Genomic DNA, 22,379 nt, shown 5'->3' with positions numbered 1-22,379 from the left:
GGGAAGTGTGTCGGTGAGTTTCCTGCAAGATGTTTGGGTGATGTGGCTGTCATGGTTGAATAGCTACCAGTGTGTGTGACCTGTGAGTTGTGGGTGTGCAGCTTGCAACAGTGGTCATGTGTGAAGGTGAGATGAAGCATCTGATTGCAAGAGTTGCGTACTAATTGACAGAGTTTGTTGGTAAGTGGATGATGGGGGTGTAGTGTGTAGAACAGTAGATGCGGCTAGTGGTGCAGTTGGTAGGATATGCCACTTGAACTCACTCACCTTGACAACTCGTGTTAAATCACTGAACTTCTTCCTGCACTGCATCCATGTTTGTGGTGCTATGCTTCCGGCATTGACCTCATCCACTATTGCCTCCCACTGCCTCGGGAGCATATGTCTGGAGGGCCTCTTGCCCCCCCTACGGATATAGGACGCCCCTCCTTCTGTCCACCAAGGCCTCTATTGCATCATCAGAGAACCTTGTTGCATGCTCTCTCGCAGATCCAGTATAATTTCTGATCAGCAGATTGGTGGGGTCTGGCATGCAGATTGGAGGATGTGGGATGTAGTTTTGTTAAGCCATTATTCAATATTTTAAAATAAAACAACAGTTTTTATACATAAGGACGAGACCTGCATCTGTGTTTTACGTGCTCGATTTCTGATCACCGTCCAGACTCCGTTCAGACCCGTTTCTTACATTTTGAAAATATAAGCGTCCTGTAAACGTTGAGCAGCCAAGTTGTTGCTCCTTAAAAATTCCAGAGTTCCCATCATTATCATTCTTCACTATAGTCCAGCACAGATTTACTTCCCAATGGACTGAAAGCATTTCGTGCAGGCTGCCTTTAAGTAGTGCTAGCCACTCCAGATATCGGGGCCCCCTTCTGGTGTACGCAGCTGCTCAACAGCGCAGGTAGCCCTGGCTGCATGCAGCAATCATAGGAATCATCAGGCACACGAGTGTTGCGTGCTGCCTGCACCGCAACCAATGTGCACCGTGAACCCAGCGCCTGTTTTCGGGGGTTATCCAATATAGCCCCAGGTTCTCCTTATTTACTCTATCAAAACCCCTTCATGATTTTGAACAATTCTATTAAGTCTCCCCTTAACCTCTCTGTTCTAAGGAGAGCAACCCCAGCTTCTCCAGGCTCTCCGCGTAACTAAAATCCTGAATTCCTGGTACCATTCTAGTAAATCTCCTCTGCACCTCTTGAAGGCCTTGACATTCTTCCTAAAATGTGGTGCCCAGAATTGGACACAATACTCCAGCTGGGGCCTAACCAGTGATTTATTCGTAAACATCAATCTAAGATTATTATAATAGCATAATTAAATTTGCTTCTTTTCCATTCAAGTCAGATTTTCTGAAGAGATAACAAGACCAGCAACATGCTGTTGGGTTTCTTATGAAGGATTGATTCTAAGACAACAATTATAGTTGTTAGAGATGAAATAGAGTTGACTGTCACATAGGTTCAATACAGTATTTGAACAATATTATTTTTGTTTGTACTCATGTCAGCGTGATCTATCTGAAGAGAGTTGAAATTAATGAGCTTCAAGTGAGATTAGAGGATACAAGAAACATATCCCCACTTCTGTGGGAGTAGAGGATGCGCTGAACAAGACGGTTGAGCCTGAGACAATTAGTGGAATGAGTGGCAATAGATATGGTTATGGACTAAAATAATCAAATACTTCACGAGACAGAGGCAGAGGTCAGAGCGTTGCATGTGGTAAGGGAGTATTTATGCAGACTTTCCTTTAGGAGATTAAATGGCTGGTGTCGAGACCATAATAGAATAGACTGTACATGCTCTGTGGAAGGAACAAGCTTGATTGGTTAAATACCCTTTTCTTGTTCCGTGCTTTCTCATATTGAATTGATTAATTGTTTTCCAACCTAAATTTATTGGACATGTATTTAATCAATAGGTAAATAAAAAAAGATAATTGACACAACTACCTGGATAGCCTCGTGGGTAGCAGCAAATCAAAGATACAATATCGTGCATGCCACCTCCAGATGCATTATTGAGCACTTAACTGGCAGTCGAAGCAGTGTTTCTGATGAATTGATAGGGTCAAGTGGCCTGCCCCTTCAGTCTTGGCAAACACTGCTAATGGTTTGTGATACCTTTGGAGCTAAGGAAGATACAGGGCTATGGGGAAAGGCATTAGTTGTAGATTGCTCTAGCAAAAAAAACCACAAATATGATTGGATAGAATGACTTCCTTCTGCGCTGTAAACGTCTTCAATTTTCTGGTTCCAAAGGATTTTTGAATGAACAGTATTGTGTTGAATGCCCTTAATCATCCCCATCTCTTTAAATTTCACTGACACACGATTTTTCCCTCTTCAGCCAGAAGTATACACCATGCACTTGACCTGGTTTGGACATGGATCCGTGTCTAATGATGCATATAAGCTGACCAAGGAAACTTGATGCTATTAACACGTTAGCATTCAGACAAATTTAGCACCATTTCTCAACCTTTTCAACATAATTTGCACCAGATAAGGAAAATCAGCTCCACAGTATGCACTGCTCTACTAATTCTAACACATCCCAGGAAACGGCTCTTTACAGTGTGAGATTTTAAATAAATATCTGTTAAAAGATTTTCACGGACATTATGGAGTTGATTTTCCTGAGTATATTGAATGGCTTGGGCCCAGGGTATACAGGAAAATTGGCTGGGGATGATTGCATGCTTGTAAGAGAGCCTGCCTAATTTGGTGTCCATTAATTTAAATCAACAGAAAATAGGGTGGGCCCCTCTCAGACATGTGACCCTTGTCTCCCAGTTTTACTGTACTTGGTGCACACAGGCAATCCAATACATCTAGGCACAGGAAACAGGAATATCTATCCATATGTCAACAAGACTGAAAAAAGAAATTGGCCTATTAATTCATTTCAGGCAGGTTAGCTATCTAAATAAATATACTCGACAAATGATTCAAACTATTATCTGCAACCCTGAAGTGTGAGACAACAGAGCTGCATGGTGATCAGATTCAACATTGAATTTCGCTGAGTGCCAAGGGCTCATTCACTGACTCCATTTTGAATGATACAGTTTTCATCCTTTCTTCAATGGATGAATATCTCTCAACACACTGGCCTGTTCCAGAGGACCTTATGAACAGTCATATAGCTAAGACTCATTTATTCAGTGAACAAGATAAGGTTGTCCATTATTTCTTTTATTATCCTTTTGAGCACTAGGACCATTCACAGTAGCTATAGGAATTCATGAGACGATAGAAAGATTTGCACTTGATGAGTATGAGATATGTAGATAACATTTTTTTTGCTAAGTAATCTGAGTGCATCGATTTCTACACACCTGAATGTGATGAAGTTCTTTTTCAGATCATTGAGATACAAGAGACATATATGTGAATGTAACTTATATACTAATAATTCGAGTGATTTGTCCTTCAAATGGCAAAGAGAAAGTTGAAGTATTTTGCAATTTTCTTATTATAGTATTTTCCTGGATGACTAGATTATAACAAAGAATGGAATATATTAGGTTTCACCTGATAGTAGATAATTTATAGAATGAAAAAGATGGCTACAAACCCAAGTTAAAAAATCAAACATGATGTTCTTATTGAACACCATTGTTCATAAAAAATAATATATTAATATTGAATTCTATTTTAAATGGCAAAAATTAAATTGCTTTTGATCTAATCACCCATCCAAGTATCAGAGATTGAGGCAATAGAATTGATATTACTGATTTTCATCCATCATTTAGTGGAAAATAAAAAAGGAGGTTTCATTAATTACCTTTCATGTTTTTCAACCTGTCTGAAAAATCATTTGACTAGCAGTGCATCGTAGCTATTATTTTGGAAACTAAACAAATTGATTTACATTATAGAGGAACTTCTAGTCTCTGTGTCCCTACCATCTGTCATCCCAATTCTCTGCCAAAGCTTTTCTGCCAGAAGCTTTGTATTTGGCCTCATTGCACAAAATTATTTGTGGTTCACCTTTTCTTTGTAAATAAAACTATATAATGTTTCTTTTGTTTTTGTACTGTACTTCTCTTCATTTCTATTCTGTAGGGTATTGCTGTACCATGCTTTTCAGACCTAAATTTGGCAACTGACAATTATCCACCAATTCCCATCATCAATCAGAGGAGTGCTGCGCATTATGGCTTATAGTAGGGGTCCACTGCCTGTTTTAAATCACCTTAAGTTTTGTTATGGAAAACCCTTTTGTTTTAGTTCACAGAAGGTTGGCAGCTTGATGTACATGGAAAGATTGAAGAATTTTAAAAATGTAATATTTGGTCATTTGGTTTTTTAACAATTAAAGTAACTGCCAGACTCCACACCTTTCTTTAACATTAGAAAATCATAACACGAAGGGATGGATGCTTCTTGTGCTTGCCTCCTTTCTGTCTTGATGTCAGAAGAGGAGGCAAGACTAGTGAGATGCTGTCACCTGCCAGAAATCCTGCCAATTCTTACCCTTTTGTCCCGCACATAATGCCAGGATGAAATCTGAATGCCAGATTTCTAATAGCAATCAATCACAGATCAATTTTTTAAAACAATTCTGAGATCTTCAGTTGAAATAACCTAATCCCTTCTACAATGGGGCGGCCAGATGCCGTTCCAACATTTCTGGCCCCTCTGCAAAGCAGATACCTGTAATTTCATAAAGGGCACACCCCTTTATGCAAATGATCTTATCTCCGGAATTTAGGACAGGGTCAAGGCCAGGGCAGTAATGGTGGCTGGAAGTCCTGCCTTGCCACACATCTGGCGGTAGAGTGGACCTTCAGGAATTTCAGGCTTACAGATCTAGTATTTGCACGATTAGATTTCTAAGCCTTTTTTGAATCTGGGTTTTACATTAGCTTGTTTCCAATCTACTGGGAGCTTCCTAGCAACCACTGACTCTCTCATGATACCATGAACAATTAACACATCTCATCTTATTTTTTTTAGTACACATACATAGCTGTCTCCCAGGATTTGTTTCTTTTGAGCCACTTAAAAGAAAATCCTTCTTGTTAATATCAAAGTCCATAAGTGTACTTGAATTATTTCTGTTTTTAGAACGCAATCGGCTGGAAATTGCTGTGAGCACAGAACGATCTGCACTCGTCGCTTCTCACACACTAATTTACCCATATTGTATCCGCGGTCTTTACTGCGGCAACTTCCTCTAATTCGAACCTGAAAAGAGTCCAGCGTTAACTCCCACGAACCTAGGATCTATGCGGACAATGAGAGGACTGCTCTCTCCCCGCAATCCCTGCAGCATCCCTGACAAGCCGCGAGGAATCAAAACTTTGAAGTGAAAACTACAACAAATCAAAAGCCAGGAAGTGAAAGCTGCAAGAGTAAAATCATTGCAAAAACAGTTAGAGACAGTGAAATAAAGAGAGGGTAAGAAATATCGAATTAAAAGAGACAGAATGAAAAAGTAAAAAAAAATTAACATTTTTAAATTATTATTCTTTAAAATATCCAACAATTATTAAAATCGCAATGAATGAGACTTCACATTTTTAAAATTAAATTTTCAGTGCCAGAGAGGTTGATTGGCAGTCATTAAGACTTAGTTTACACCTGATATAATTGAGCTTACCTTTTTAACTCTATTTTAGTGGGTACTTACAGCAGCAAATTCAAGCTCCTCCATTGATTTCAATGGAGAGCCAGCCGGCAAGCTGTCAATCCGTGGAGCTCTCACATCGCCGGAGAATCAGGAAGAACAAGTTCTGGATTTCTGCATTTGACTGCGCATGTGAGATCGCTGGAATTTGCTCTTCAATTTCGCCATTAATAACGGTGAGTGCTGTTCGGCAATTTCCTGCCCATAGTCTTCTCTAATGAATACTTTAAGGAAGCACTCATTGAGTTTAATATGTGGAGGTCATCTCTTTTTCAAGTGACATTCATGGCGGGCAATGTTCAAATATTGTAATTCCAGTTGGTTAGAATAAAGCTACAAGATGTAGATTAGAATGCCTTCTTCCTGTTTGTAGCTGGTGAGATTCACTTGCAATGGGCCCAATGACGTGCAGCAGGCAGCCCCTGGATATCAGGTTCAATTATTCTGTAAATCATCCACCTTTGAGAAAGTGAGAATTGCTATCATTAGAAAAATAAAAAATAAAGATGAATCGAGCCATTGCGATGGTTTGGTTTTAAGATAATTTGACACATCACCTTGCTGCATGTTATTAAGGAACTTACATACAATGCAGTAAAACACTATCCAGCAGTGGGTGCTTAATGCTAACATTCATGGACACAAGCTGTCAAAGCAATGTGTCTGACTTTTGTGTCAACTCGAATTGCTCTGGAGCACAGGTTATAGGCGTGACAGCATAATGACTGAAGAGCATCACTGGAAATCAGTTATATTCCCTGAGTGTAGATGCTTTGGCAACAGTAAGAGTCGAGTTCTAATCAGCATTTACTTATTTTAATTCTGGTGATGCTTTGAATGTAGAGTCAGTAGAATTTGAATGTTGACTCAGCATGAGTTAGTTTATCAATATAACATCCCTTCAGCCCCTTTTCATCAGTGGTAAATTGGCTCCAAATTTCCTGGGAAGTTCCACCGGTCTCCCGCCATAACTCCAGAAAGAGACCAGTGGAACCCCCAGGAAAATGGCAGTAACCTGTTTGTGCCACGTGTCTGCTGTTTCCAGGAGTTTCCTGGTTGCCTTCTAAGGGCTGGAACCTCTGTCTGCCCTCTACAAGGCAAATGATAGCATGGGGTGGAGCCAGGCGTGTAGAGTCTCTATGCTGGCAGTTCCCACCCTTTCTGCTGGACTGGGTCCCAGCATATCAGTGGAGGCCAAGTGAGGTGAGGTTTATTTGCTTCCACAAAGGCGAATGTTGGCATCATCAGTGGATTCAAGGTCAGGCAAGAGGGCTAGGCTCACAATGGCAAGGAGATTTCTTTCAATTGTTTTACAGATCAGCCCCCTTTCCCAGGGGGCCATGGCCAATGTTGGAGAGGGGACCTGGGCAATCTCACAAAGCCTGCTAGGTATCGGAGTTTCCAGCATTCATGGGCTGGCAGCTGCAAGAGATGGGCACCCAAAGTGACACATGCACCCTCCTGTCCCATGTAAGTAAGGTGACTTCCCATTGGCCCCTCAGATTCTGGTGGGGTCAGCGCTGCGGGGGAGGGGGCGCACATGTCAGCACAATCCCAATGTAAATGTCAGGAACACAACCCGAGGAATTTCGGGGCCATTTTCTGTAAGATTTTGTTCTTTCTACTTTGTGAAACATGAAAGGAGAGTTAACACATTGGAGGGATGAGTTTTTTTGAAGCACCAAATGGCTTTTTCTTATGAAATTTTCTTATGGTCTTGTTGCAATAGTTTTATGAATATCTGCATGTTAGAAAATCCCTAGATATTTGGATGATTTTTAAGTCTGTAATGTCTAACAGTCATCTTGCAGTCTAATCAGCTCCCATTAGATGATAATACTGACAGACTTTTATTCCTTTTAGCAGCCTGGGAATATGATTTCTATTGATATACCTAAATGAAGATATTTGGAAAAAGGACAAATACAGGACAAATCCAACCCGACCAATTACCGTCCTATCAGCCTACTCTCAATCATCAGCGAAGGGATGGAAGAAGACACCAACAGTGCCATCAAGCGGCATTTACTCACAAATAACCTGCTCAGTTTCAGTTCCGCCAGGACCACTCAGCTCCGGACCTCATTACAGCCTTGGTCCAAACTTGGACAAAAGAGCTGAATTCCAGAGGTGACGTGAGATTGACTGCCTTTGACATCAAGGCAGCATTTGACTAAATGTGGCACTAAGAAGTCCTACTAAAACTGAATTCAATGAGGATCAGGGTGAAAATTCTCCAGTGGCTGGAGTCATACTTAGCACAAAGGAAGATGGTTGCAGTTGTTGGAGGCCAATCATCTCAGCCCCAGGGCATCGCTGCAGGCGTTCCTCAGGGCAGCGTTCCTGGGCCCAACCATCTTCAGCTGTTTCATCAATGAACTTCCCTCCATCATAAGGTCAGAAGTAGGATCGTTTGCTGATGATTTCACAGTGTTCAGCTCCATTCATAATGAAGCAATCCGTGCCCACATGCAGCAAGACCTGGAAAACATCCAGGCTTGGGCTGATAAATGGCAAGTAACATTCGTGCTACACAAGGGCCCGGCATTGACCATCTCCAACAAGAGATTGCCTAACCACCTCCCCATGATGGTCAATAGCATTGCCATTGCCGAATCCCCCACCATCAATATCTTGAGGGGTCACCAGTGACCAGAAATTCAACTGGACCAATCATATAAATGCTGTTGCTACTAGAGCAGGCAGGAGCTGTGTATTTTGGAGTGAGTGACTCCCCTTCTGACTCCCCAAATCCTCTCCATCACCCACGAGGCACAAGTCAGTTGTTTGATTGAACAATTTCCATTTACCCGGATGGGTGCAGCTATAACACTACTCAAGAAGCTTGACACCACGCAGAACAAAGCAGTTTGCTTAATTGGCGTTCCATCCACCATCTTAAACATCCACTCCCCCCACTACTGGCGTACCATGGCTGCAGTGTATACTATCTACAGGATCCACTGCAGCAAGTCATCATGGGTTCTTCAGCAGCACCTCCCAAATCTGCAACCTCTACAACCTAGAAGGAAAAGGGCAGCAGGTGCATGGGAACACCATCACCCCCAAGTTCACCTCCAAGTCACACACCATCCCGATTTAGACATATATCACCATTCCTTCATCGTCAGGGGTCAAAATCCTGGAACTTCCTATTTAACAGCATTGTAGGAATACTCTCACCACAAGGACTGTAGTGGTTCAAGATGAAGGCCCTCCATCACGTTCTCAAGGGCAATGCCCATATCCTGAGAAGGAATAAAGGAAAAGAAGAAAGATTCATATTTAATTGATGCAATTCATTCCCTCGTGCAATTGCCTTGGACAACATAACACATCTTTAATTTCTTTAATAATTCTGAAGATTATATAGTTTAAATTTTCAAAAATTTATTTTTGAAAAGAATTTTGTATAACTTTCACATCCATCACTAACAATTATCACAACTTTGGAATCACAACTATGGGACCCAGTGTAGAACATTTTGCTCACTAAGTCCCAATGGTTTTTCACCAAACTGTTTTTTGCAAAATGCATTCTCCTCCGTCATTAGAAATCTTTTTTATGATTCACAGTTGAAAATTGGCAAGCCTTAACTACTTGTGCACATGAAAGTATAATTTGCAGAATCAAGGGTGTCCATCGTTATTTTGAGAAGACTGAGTCTCATTTTATTGTTAATATGTAACTTGGGAATGATTAATTCAAATAAGGATTAGTTATCAAAAGGTGTGAAAAATTAAATGAACACTTCACCCCTTTCTATTTTTATTTGAATTGCAAAAAGAAATAATTGAGATTAATAGCAGGAGAGCAGGAAAAGAATATAAAAGGAATCATAAATCTGATTGCTTGGCTATTTCACCGTAAATTATGATTAGGTTTTAATTCTCCGGTGTAGGGTGTGCAATCATTTTATAATAGGCATCTTTATGTTATCACAATAATGACTAGGGAAAGAAGAGTTAAAAATTATGGGATTCATTTTCTGGTTGATATGCCAGTAGTGCCAGTTTGGCACAGGTGATCGACAAATCGGGCAGAGAGTGCTCGTACTGGATCTCTGACCATTGTGTGCCACGCACAATCTTCCACCCGGGCTTTTAGGCTGGCTTAAAGTCTCTTGCCCAAAATGGGTGAGAGTCTCATTTTAAAATGGATATCAATGGTAATATATATGGAAACTAGGACCAGAGCAATTCACAAAGATCGCAAAGGTAAGTACAGACCAGGGAGGACATTCGGCCAACCTTGCTCATCCTTCTATAGTAACCTATGATCTCCCACTCAAAGCATCTAACTGGCTCTCATATAAATACATAAGCCAGGAAATGCCTTGGAGCTGCTACCTGTTATTTCAATGTAGCAGAAACCTTGTTTATGGAGAATATGTAATGTGGCTGTTTATTAGTTCAAGACTTCTGATTTTATGCATGCCTTATTACACTGATTGAGTCTTCAGAAAAGAATTAATTAAAGTTCCTTGAAAAATGTTGTTTGAATAATGTGCTGTATGTGTTTATGTTGTCTACTCAGTAGTCACATCCATACTAGATAATGAGGACTCTGTTAATGGAAATGTTTGCTTAAATGGAACATTTACTCAGGGGCTGCTTCACTCTGCATGCATTCTAATGAAATACTGCTAGTTTCTTTTAACATTTTTAAAAATTCTATATTGGGCAAATAAAGCAGGTGGGAAACTGGAGACAACTGCAAAAAAGTCTTGCAAAGTTCACCCTTGTATTGCCGAGAGCACAGAACAACCTGACAAATTAGTGCTGGAGTGACAGTCAGCAAGTTCAGAATCTCTTCATAGTCAAATATTTTCTCTAGCAATCCTATGTGATGTTTCAAAGAATAAACTGTGTCTTGGTGCAGGCTACCCTCATTGTGTCTATTAATTTCCACAGCTTTAAGCTGAGAAGTGGCTATTTTTTTTAATATTCTGTAATTTACCGAACAGAAATACAATATTCCATCATAGAGTAGAGGTACACTTAAAGAAAGAAATTGCATTTATATAGTGCCTTTAATGTCCTCAGGATGTCCCAGAGCATTTAGTATTTCATAGCTAATTAATTACTTTTGAAGTGTACTCAATGTTTTTTAGGCAAGCATGACAGCAAATTTGCACACCGCAAGGTCCCACAAACAGCAATGAGATAAGTGACCAACTAATAGTCTGTTTTGATGGCGTTGGTTGAGGGATAATTGTTGGCTCGGACACCAACAAACTCTCCTGCTTTTCTTACAATTATGCAAGGGAATCTTTTACATCTACCTGAACAGGCAAACACAGCTTCAGTTTAACATCTCATCTGAAAGACAACACCTCTGATAGTGATGCATTCCCTCAGTACTGAACTGAAATGTCAACCTAGATTACACTAGATCAGATCATGGAGTGGGACTTGAACCCAGAAACTTCTGACTCAGAGCCTAAATTACCACTAAGCCAAGCTAATGTTTTGTAGAATATCCAAAGGGGAAAGAAAGAAGTCCAGGGGCAATACTTCTTGTTCAATCTATTCCTCCATTTTATAAAAAGAATAGCCAGAGGAGATTTTTAAAAATATTTTAGTAAAAGAGTCCTGGAGAAGCTACATATTAATCAACGGGGCTGTGAGTTCAAACCAGCCTGAGAGCTGCCGTGGAGCCACTTGACCCTGGGAAACCAAGGTATAGAAATTTGCATCCCCAGTTCTTTCTGTGTTTTCGCAGAATCAGCAGAACAAGGAGAGGAACGGTACAGGCAAATTTCAAATAATGAATCTCGAGAATCGTCCTTCTTCTAAAGTAAACTGACTGGAGGTCAAGAGCAATCATTTCCTCAATCAATAGTGCTTGAACAACACAATGCTCTGCTGGAGAGATTGTTCTAGCATTTCAAGTGCTGTTGGATGATGAATAGCAACTTGAAAAGGAGGTAGATGTAAGAGAGGGCACTGAAAGTTGGGGAGAAAGAACCGCATGAGTCTTGCTCCTGTTGTTTCTTCCAGTACTGTCAGAATTGTCATTTGGGGACCCACATTAGCTGTGGAATATGAATTTAAGATCATCACCATAAAACAAAGGAAGAACTTTAGGAATTATTTTTTATGCAGAAAAATTAATTATGTTGTTAGGACATGAATGCCTTGCCAGAAACAATGGTGGAAGCAGAATCTATAGCTTTTAAAAGCGAAAGAAGATAATTATCTGAAAATTTTTTTAAAAGGTTGATGGGAAAGAGCTGGAGAATGAGAACAACTGGATAACTCTTTCAGAAAGCCAGCACAGGTGCGATGGGCTGAGTGGTCTCCCACTGTGCTGTAATTGGTTGAGAGGTAGAAGACAGAGAGTAGATATAAAGGGAAAATCCTCTGATTGGTGGGCTGTGACAAGTGGTGTTCCCTAGGGATTTGTACTGGGGCCTCAACTTTTCACCATATACATTAAAGACCTGGATGAAGGAATAAAGTTGTATATCCAAGTTTGCAGATGACACTAAATTAGGAGGCACAGTTATGCAGATTGGAGCAGAAAGTTACAAAGGGACACAGACAAACGAAGTGAGTGAACAAACGCAAATGGAATTTAATGTGGGAAAGTGTGAGATCATCCAATTTGGTTCTGAGAAAGACACATCGGAAAGTTTTCTTAATGGTAAGGTACTAGGAGCTGTGAAGGAGCAAAGGGATTTAGGTGTTCATGCACACAAATCACTAAAAGCTAGTGCACAGGTATAAAAAAGTTATCAAAAAGCCTAATGAAATGCTGGCCTTTATCTTGTTGACCGGAGGTCACCAGTTATGGTTATTGGCTTAGCACAAAAAGGAGAAGAGTCAATTCTCTCTTAACTCTCAATTCGTTTTATTCACGTCGTTAGATCATATACATACAGTTTATACGTCTGGTTAGATATAGACATGCAGTTTGCACCAGGTTATACAGTTTTATACCCAAACTAGGATCTAAACGCACACCCACTAGGTTTCTCTGACACTCCCTGAGTGGTCACAGAATATAAAGGCTAATACCCAAAAAGGAGAGCTGACGCTGGGCAGGCGTTCTGTTCTCTCTCTCTCTCGACGTCGTCGCTACGTCCCTGACGTAGGTTCTTCCACTTCCGCGATGGTTTGTCTCCGGAGTCTTCACTGGCTCCATGCCCGAGATTCTTCATTCTTATTCTGAATCTTATCTCTTCAAGCTGTGCTGTCTCTCTCCCGTTGGTTTAGGCTTGCTCGTCTAGTCCGTGTCTTCTCCTCATTGGCTCTGTCCCAAGGACTTAGGTAGCATTACCTCATTACTCCTTTTCTAAATAAGGACTTGTGTCTTATCACATCTCCTTTGTCTTTCACAAAACTGAGCTAATTCAAACTGGTTCCAGCCAGCTCAGGCCAGTGACTGAACTCAGGTTACGTCAGTTCAAAAGTTGCTTTTTCCTGTGAGTCAGCAGTTCGGAATCTCAGGTTACTACAGTTCAAAAGTTGCTTTTGCCTGTGTGTCAGAAGTTTGGAATAAACTCAATAGTTTCTGCAGCCCCTGGCCAACAATCTCAAGGGGATTTGAATTCAAAAGTGAGAAAGTGATGTTTCAGTTGTAGAGAGTCTTGCTCAGACCCTATCTGAACTGCATTCAGTTTTGGGCACTGAATCTCAAGAAAGATATCAAAAGCTAGTCTTCAACCTGAAACGTTAACTCTGTTTCTTTCTCCACAGATGCTGCCTCACTTGCTGAGCTTTTCTAGCATTTTCTGTTTTTATTTACTCAAGAAAGATATATTGGCCTTGGAAGGGGTACAATGCAAATTTACCTGAATTATATCAAGCTTAAAGGGTCACTTTATGAAGACAGGTTGCATAAACTTGGCTCGGATTCCTTTGAGTTTAGCAGGTTGAGGGGTGATCTAATCAAGGTGTTTAAAATGATAAATGGATTCGATAGGGTAGACACAGAGAAACTATTTTCCCGAGTGCGAAAATCCAGAATAGGAGACCATAATCTTACAATCTAGGAAATTTAGGAGTGAAATGAGCAAGCACTTTTTCACAGAAGGGGCAATGGAAATCCGGAACTCTCTCGTCCAAAAGGCTGTGGATGCTGGGTTAACTGAAAATTTAAAAGAGATGGATAGATTTTTGTTGAGTAAGGTTATCAAGAGATATGGAGTAACGGCAGGTAAATGTAATTCAAGTACACATCAGCCATGATCTAATTGAATGGAGTACAGGCTCGAGGGGCAAAATAGCTTACTCCTGTTCCTTTGACAAGGTACCGCATGGTAGGTTGTTACATAAGGTTAAATCTCACGGGATCCAAGGTGAGGTAGCCAATTGGATACTAAATTGGATTGACGACAGAAAACAGAGGGTGGTTGTAGAGGGTTGTTTTTCAAACTGGAAGCCTGTGACCAGTGGTGTGCCTCAGGGATCGGTGCTGGGTCCGCTGTTATTTGTTATTTATATTAATGATTTGGATGAGAATTTAGGAGGCATGGTTAGTAAGTTTGTAGATGACACCAAGATTGGTGGTATTATGGACAGTGAAGAAGGTTATCTAGGATTGCAACGAGATCTTGATAAATTGGGCCAGTGGGCCGATGAATGGCAGATGGAGTTTAATTTAGATAAATGTGAGGTGATGCATTTTGGTAGATCGAATCGGGCCAGGACCTACTCCGTTAATGGTTGGGCGTTGGGGAGATTTATAGAACAAAGAGATCTAGGAGTACAGGTTCATAGCTCCTTGAAAGTGGAGTCACAGGTGGATAGGGTGGTGAAGAAGGCATTCAGCATGCTTGGTTTCATTGGTCAGAACATTGAATACAGGAGTTGGGATGTCTTGTTGAAGTTGTACAAGACATTAGTAAGGCCACACTTGGAATATTGTGTACAGTTCTGGTCACCCTACTATAGAAAGGATATTATTAAACTAGAAAGAGTGCAGAAAAGATTTACTAGGATGCTACCGGGACTTGATGGTTTGACTTATAGGGAGAGGTTGGATAGACTGAGACTTTTTCCCTGGAGAGTAGGAGGTTTAGGGGTGATCTTATAGAAGTCTATAAAACAATGAGGGGCATAGATAAGGTAGATAGTCAAAATCTTTTCCCAAAGGTACGGGAGTCTATAACGAGGGGGCATAGATTTAAAGTGAGAGGGGAGAGATACAAAAGCGTCCAGAGGGGCAATTTTTTCACTCAAAGGGTGGTGAGTGTCTGGAACGAGCTGCCAGGGGCAGTAGTAGAGGCGGGTACAATTTTGTCTTTTAAAAAGCATTTGGACAGTTACATGGGTAAGATGGGTATAGAGGGAAATGGGCCAAGTGCAGGCAATTGGGACTAGCTTAGTGGTATAAACTGGGCGACATGGACATGTTGGGCCGAAGGGCCTGTTTCCATGTTGTAAACTTCTGTGATTCTATGATTCTATGAAATTTATAAGACCATAAGAGATAGGAGCAGGAGTAGGCCAGTTGGCCCCTTGACCTTGCTCCGCAATTCAATGAGATCATGGCTGATCTGATTTTTACATCAACTCCATTTTCTAGCCTTTTCCCCATATCCTTTAACTCCCTTGCTGATCAAAAATGTGTCTAACTCAGCCTTGAATGTATTCAATGACTCAGCCTCCTCAGCTTTTTGTGGTAAAGAATTCCAAAGTTTTACAGCCCTCTGGGAGAAGAAATTCCTCCTCATTTCCGTCTTAAACGGGCGACCCCTTATTCTGAGACTATGGGCTCTATTTTAGCATTCGCTATTGGGTGCGTTCCTGGCGGGGGAGCTCCGAAAATCGGAGAATCCCGGCGCGGTACCGGAGCCCGCCCCGAACCAGCGCACTTCCGGGTTCCCCGCTGATGCGCCGGCGTGCGCGCGCAGCCCCCGCTGGTGGGAATCCCGCAGGCAATTAAAGCCAGCGGGATTCCACTTGAAGGTATTTATTTAGGTATTTCAGGTCATTAACTGAGCTGATTAAAGGATTATGTGGGATTTTAGAGCAAACTAGGACTGTATCCCACACTGGGGGAAACACTCCCAGGTCAAATGGACGTGTTGCAGCTGCAAAGGTCCATTTGACAGGTGGGGGTGGGGGGAGACCCTCACCCATTGCAGGAGGCCACTCTGTCACTTGGGACAAAGTTTGGCCTCCACCACCCTCCTCCTGACAGTCAAAGTCACCAACCTGCACACTTACCCCGGGGTCCGGAGACATGTACCTACATTGTGGACCCCCTCAGATGTACATCTTGCGGATGGGTGCCGCCGTAGCTGCAGTCATGACCTCCTCGGAGGGCGAACAGCATCACCAGCCTCACCAGACTTGCCATCCACGCCGTCCACCTCTGACACGTGGAGCTCCACAACACAGTGCTGTGACACATCCACCTGTACAGCAGGAGGGAGGGCTACTGCAGAGAGAGATGCGTCGCAGAGGGCACTACCCTCACCACAGTGTCCACAGACCGAGGCTCAGCCTCCTGGACCTCACTGAGCAGCAGTGCACACGGAGGCTCAGAGTCACTCGACATGTAGTCGTGGACATCTGCAGCCTCCTTCATGCCGAGCTGCTCCCGGTTGGCCCGAGCACCATCTTCTTACCTGTCGCTGCCAAAGTCACCACTGCCCTCAACAACTTCTCCTCCGCATCCTTCCGGGAGCAACCGGGGACATCGCCGATGTCTCTCAGTCGTCTGCACAAAAGAGCCCTGCAAATACACCTACACCCACTCTGCAGTGACACAATGGGTGGCATCAGGTGTGGGTCTTCATTGTGATCCTCAGGAAAGGGCATTATTGCACAAACCAGACAGGATTCGCGAAGACATGGCAGTAGTGGTGCCAATATAATATGTAATGCAAGTTGGTCAGAAATTCAATATAAGTAACACCCATGACAAACCCTCAGACACCCTTGTGCATCCCCTTCATGCTCACGACACGTTTGCCTTACGCTGCCTACTGCACATATGTGATGCATGCCCTGTGGCTGCAGCACAGGTAGTGGCAGGTTGAGTGAGGCTGGCCGTGAAAGAGATGCACGAGAGGGTGAGTATGAGATAGAGCCATGAGATTGTATGAGGATTGGGTTGAGTGGTAGTGGCGGGATGAGTACTGGCGAGGTGAGTAAGTGCAGGTAAGATAAGGATGAGGTTTGAGTGGGTGTGAGGGGTGATGTGACGGAGTAGTGTTGGCAGTGCTGAAGGAGATGTGGGGTGGGGGCAGTGATATGGCAGAAGGAGTGTAGGGGAAAGACTACGTGTACTCACTTTGGCTGACCTACTGAGGTCGTTGGAGCGCCTCCTGCACTGTGTGCGGGTGGGCGATATGTTGGTTGCGCTGGTGACCTCCTCTTCCACCTCGAGCCAGGCCTTCCTGGTGGCAGAGGCAGGCCGCTTCCTCCCGCCTGCCGGGTGGAAGATCTCTGTCCTTCCCCCCTCCTCCTCACCCCATGTATTGATACCTGGAGTGAGGCATCATTAAACTGGGAGCAGCCTTCCCCCTGGGCTGCTCCATGCTGTAATTTTTGCTATTTGTTGCAGCATCTGTCAGTGGAGGACTGCCCCTTTAAATAGAGCGCCTCCAGCTGACAGATCTTACTGCGCATGCGCAGCCCGCCCGACGCGCAGATCAGCAGTGGGGAACCCGGAGGAGCAGGTAAGTGGATCCAATTAGTGGATTGTATGCTACAATCACGCGGGAAGCTGACTAATTTCACCGGGCGCGTTACCCACGCGCCCGATAGCCCCTCCGCCGAGAACCCGCAGCCCTGCTAACATCGGGCCCCATGCCCCCTCGTTTTAGATTCCCCCCTGTAACATCCTCTCAGCATCTACCCTATCGAGTCCCCTCAGAATCTTGTATGTTTCAATAAGGTCTCCTCTCATTCTTCTAAACTCCAATGAGTATAAACCCACCCTGTTCAATCTTTCCTCTTAAGACAACCCTTCCATACCCGGAATCATAAAATTGTATGATTCTATGATTGCTTATCTTAACTGGGGATGGTGTATGATGAGAGAAAAATGCATCACAAATGCATGTGCCAATTTCCCTTGCGTGATTCACAAGTTTTGGCTATCCTTTACTGAAGTGTCAGGGTAACAAACTCCTTTGATCTGCTCTGGAACCAGAACAGAAGTGGTTTGTTTCTCCCCGGAGGTTAGTTGGATCGAAGCTTTGGCTCCTCCACAGTTCTACCCAGACTCTCTTAATGTGGGCCAATTTTTTAAAAGATCAAATGTTTCAGGTCATTTCCCCCTTTGTTTGTACATTGCTGAACACTTCTTATCGTGTGTGCAGATTTACGGCAGTATCATAATAAACAGATCACAGGTCACATAGGATTTAGGCCTTTCAGTTGCAGTGGGAAGTGGCTGTTCTTATTTTTCTGCAAATTGCTGATGAATTCCAATTTTGAGCAGGGATGAAGATATTATTAAAGTGAGACTTGGACCTCCTAGATCTCTTACTCCTATTACTGCTTTTTGACATCACTTTCTATTTTTGAGGCCCTAGATTCAAATTAACTTTTATTTGTATTGTGTATGTTATTACTTTAGAAGTTTTTGATGTATGGACATGCTGCACTGTATGACCAGGTCAGTCAAATTTTAAAAATGAGCCATAGTGGATCCAAATACATCTGAGGCAAAAGAAAAGTAATATAATTTTGTTATTCTTAGGTATTTTGCAAAACTCTTAAACCAGTCATAATATGATAATAGTTTCAATTTACTGGCAATCAGGATGCTTATTTTCATGACACTACCTAAATCTTTGATAACATTGTTAACATTTGTCAAGCGTGCAGCAGAAAATGAACATGTCCTTTCTGGTGAACAGAAGATGGGAGGATTTCATATTCATCAGGGATGCTTATAATAGGAGTATAGCCTTAGAAGAATCCAGTGGAATAATAAGTTCAGAATAGATGATACGAGTGAAAAACAAGGCAGAACAATCCCTTCAGTGTGGTGTCATCTTAGCTCATTGATAGCACTCTCGCCTCTGACTCAGAAAATTGTGGATTTAAGTTCCACTCCAGAACTTGGGCAGATAATCTGGCTTGATACTTCAGTGCAGCATTGAGGAAGTGTTCCATTATCAGAGGTGGCACCTTGCAGATGAGACATGAAACTGTAGCTCTGCCTGTTCAGGACATGAAAGATCCTATGGCATTGTTTTGAAGAAGAGTAAGGGAGTTCTCCTGATGTGCAGACCAACATTCATCCCGCGAGCAACACCACCTAAACATTTTAACTGGTCATTCATCTCCTTGCTGTTTATGGAAATTTGCTGTGTACAAATTGTTGACAAGATAACAGTGACGACAATTCAAAAAGTACTTAATTGGCTGTGAAGCACTTTGGGATTTCTGCAGCATGTGAAAGGTGCTATATAAATACCAATCCTTTCTTACATCATTTTCTTCACAATTTGTTCTCAGAATGTGGGCGTTGCTGGCAAGGCCACATTTATTGTCCATCCCTAGTTGCCCTAAGAAGGTGGTGGTGGTTGTTTTCCTTGAAGCACTGAAGACAGTGTGGTGATGGTGCTCTCACAATGGTGTTAAGTAGGTAATTCCAGAATACTGTCCCAGTGACAATGAAGGAATGACGATATATGTCCCAGACAATAAAAGAGAGGATGACAAAAGGGAATACGAAGAGGTTAGGAAAAAAGTCATAAAAATAATTAGGAAAGCAAAGAGGAACTATGAAATGAAATTATTAAGGAATATAAAAAGAAATAGTAAAGTATTCTACAGACACATAAATAACAAAAGAAAAATCAGAATAGGGATAGGGTCGCTATGGGATGCACAAGATAAACTCACCGTTAACGACAGTGAAATGGCAGAAATATTGAACAGTTACTTTGCCTCCATATTTACCAGGGAAACTAATAACGTGGGAGGGCATTAGAAGAAGAGGTCGAAAAAGATATTAAAACATTTAAGATAGAAAGGGGGGAGATAATTGATAAACTAATCAAACTAAGGGATGGATTGCTTCCACAAATATTAAAAGAAGTTAGGGAGGACATAACAAAGGCACTATTACATATATATAATAATTCACTAGTAAAGGGAAAAGTGTCAAAAGACTGGTGGACAGCTAATGGTAGTCCTATATTTAAAAAGGGGGATAGAACAAGTCCAGAGAACAAGAGACCCATTATCTTTCCTGCAACCAATGTTAAGTGAATAGAATCTGTACTCAAAGACATCTAGAGAACGAAAATATAATAAAGACTAGTCTTCACGGATTTCAGAAATCATGTTTGACGAACCTTATTGAATTCTTTGAAGGAGTAACAAAAACAAGGATAATGTAGTAGATGCAATATATTTGGATTCTCAAAAGGTCTTCGATAAGGTACCGCATTCTAGACTCATGGCTAAGGTCAGAGCATGTGGAGTCAGAGGACAGGTAGCAGAATGGAACCAAGCTGGCTACAAAAAAGGAAACTGAGAGTAGGGGTTAAAGGTAGCCACTCAGACTGACAAAAGATGGGAAGTGGTGTTCCAAAAGGATCGATGCTGGGACCATTGTTGTTCAAAATTTACATTAACAATTTGGATTCAGGAATCGGAAGAACAATTTCAAAATTTGCAGACAATGCCAAATTGGGGCATGTAGTTAATACAAAGGAAGAATGGGTCAAAATGCTAGAGGACATTAATAAACTTGCAGAATGGACATGTAATTGGCAATTTAACGGCATTACCATCGCCGAATCCCCAACCATCAACATCCTGGACGTCGCCACTGACCGGAAACTTAACTTGACCAGCCACATAAATACTGTGGCTACAAGAGCAGGTCAGAGGCTGGGTATTCTGTGGCAAGTGTCTCACCTCCTGACTCCCCAAATCCTTTCCACCATCTACAAGGCACAAGTCAGGAGTGTGATGAAATACTCTCCACTTGCCTGGATGAGTGCAGCTCCAACAACACTCAAGAAGCTCAACACCATCCAGGACAAAGCAGCCCGCTTGATTGGCACCTCATCCATCACCTTAAATATTCACCTCCACCACCAACAGCACACCGTGGCTGCAGTGTGTACCATCCACAGGATGCACTGCAGCAACTCGCTAAGGCTTCTTTGACAGCATCTCCCAAACCCGCGACCTTTACCACCTGGAAGGACAAGGGCAGCAGGCGCATGGGAACAACACCACCTGAATGTTCCGCCTCCAAGTCACACACCATCCCGACTTGGAAATATATCGCCAGTCCTTCATCACCGCCGGGTCAAAATCCTGGAACTCCATACCATACAGCACTGTGGGAGAATCTTCACCACACGGACTGCAGCAGTTCAAGAAGGTGGCTCACCACCACCTTCTCAAGGGCAATTAGGGATGGGCAATAAATGCTGGCCTTGTCAGGGACACCCACATCCCATGAATGAATAAAAAAAAATTATTGAATTTCAATATAAATAATTGTGAGGTGGTGCATTTTGGTAGGAAGAATAAGGAGGCAACATACTGTTTGGACAATAAGAGTCAAACGGATAGAGGAACAAAGGGATCCAGGGGTACAGATACACAAATCACTAAAAGTGCGATGCAGTTTAATAAGGCCATAAAAAAGGCAAATTAAGCACTCGGGTTCATCCCTAGAGGGGTAGAATTGAAAAGCAAAGAAGTTATGTTAAACTTGTACAGAACTTTGGTTAGACCATATTTGAAGTATTGTGCACATTTCTGGTCTCCATATTATAGAAAGGATGTAGAGGCATTGGAGAGGGTGCAAAAAAGATTCACAAGGATGATACCAGAACTGAGAGGATATCTTTATCAGGAAAGACTGAACAGGATGGGGCTTTTTTCTCTAGAAAAGAGCAGGCTGAGGGGTGACCTGAAAGGGTAGACGGAGAGAAACTGTTTCCACTTGTGGGAAAGTCAAAACTAGAGAACATAAATACAAAATAGTCGTTAAACAAAGAAACATAGAAAATAGGAGCAAGAGTAGGCCATTTAGCCTATCGGGCCTGCTCCGCCATTCAAAATGATCGTGGCCAATCGTCAAACTCAGTACCCTGTTCCCACTTTTTCCCCATATCCCTTGATCCCTTTAGCATTAAGAAATATATCTATCTCCTTCTTGAATACATCTAATGACTTGGCCTCCACTGCCTTCTGTGGTAGAGAATTCCAAAGGTTCACCACCTTCTGAGTGAAGAAATTTCTCCTCATCTCGGTTCTAAATAGCATACACTGAGACTGTGACCCCTGGTTCTGGACTCCCCAGCCATCGGGAACATCCTCCCTGCATCTAGTCTGTCTAGTCCTGTTAGAATTTTATATGTTTCGATGAGATCACCTCTCATTCTTCTAAACTCTAGTGAATATAGGCCTACTCAACCCAATCTCTCCTCATACGTCAGTCCTGCCATCCCTGGAATCAGTCTGGTAAACCTTCGTTGCACTCCCTCCATGGCAAGGACATCCTTCCTGAGATAAGGAGAACAAAACTTCACACAATACTCCAGATGTGGTCTCACCAAGGCCCTGTATAACTGCAGTAAGACATCCCTGCTCCTGTACTCAAATCCTCTTGCAATGAAGGCCAAAATGACATTCACCTTCCTAACTGTTTGCTGCACCTGAATGCTCGCCTTCAGCGACTGGTGTACAAGGACACCCAGGTCTCATTGTACCTCCCCTTTTCCAAATCTATCACCATTCAGATAATAATCTGTCTTTCTGTTTTTACAACCAAAGTGGATAACCTCA

This window comes from Heptranchias perlo, chromosome 12 (genome assembly GCF_035084215.1).
Source record: "Heptranchias perlo isolate sHepPer1 chromosome 12, sHepPer1.hap1, whole genome shotgun sequence".
Classification (NCBI taxonomy): Eukaryota; Metazoa; Chordata; class Chondrichthyes; order Hexanchiformes; family Hexanchidae; genus Heptranchias; species Heptranchias perlo.
This window is presented reverse-complemented; position numbering follows the sequence as displayed.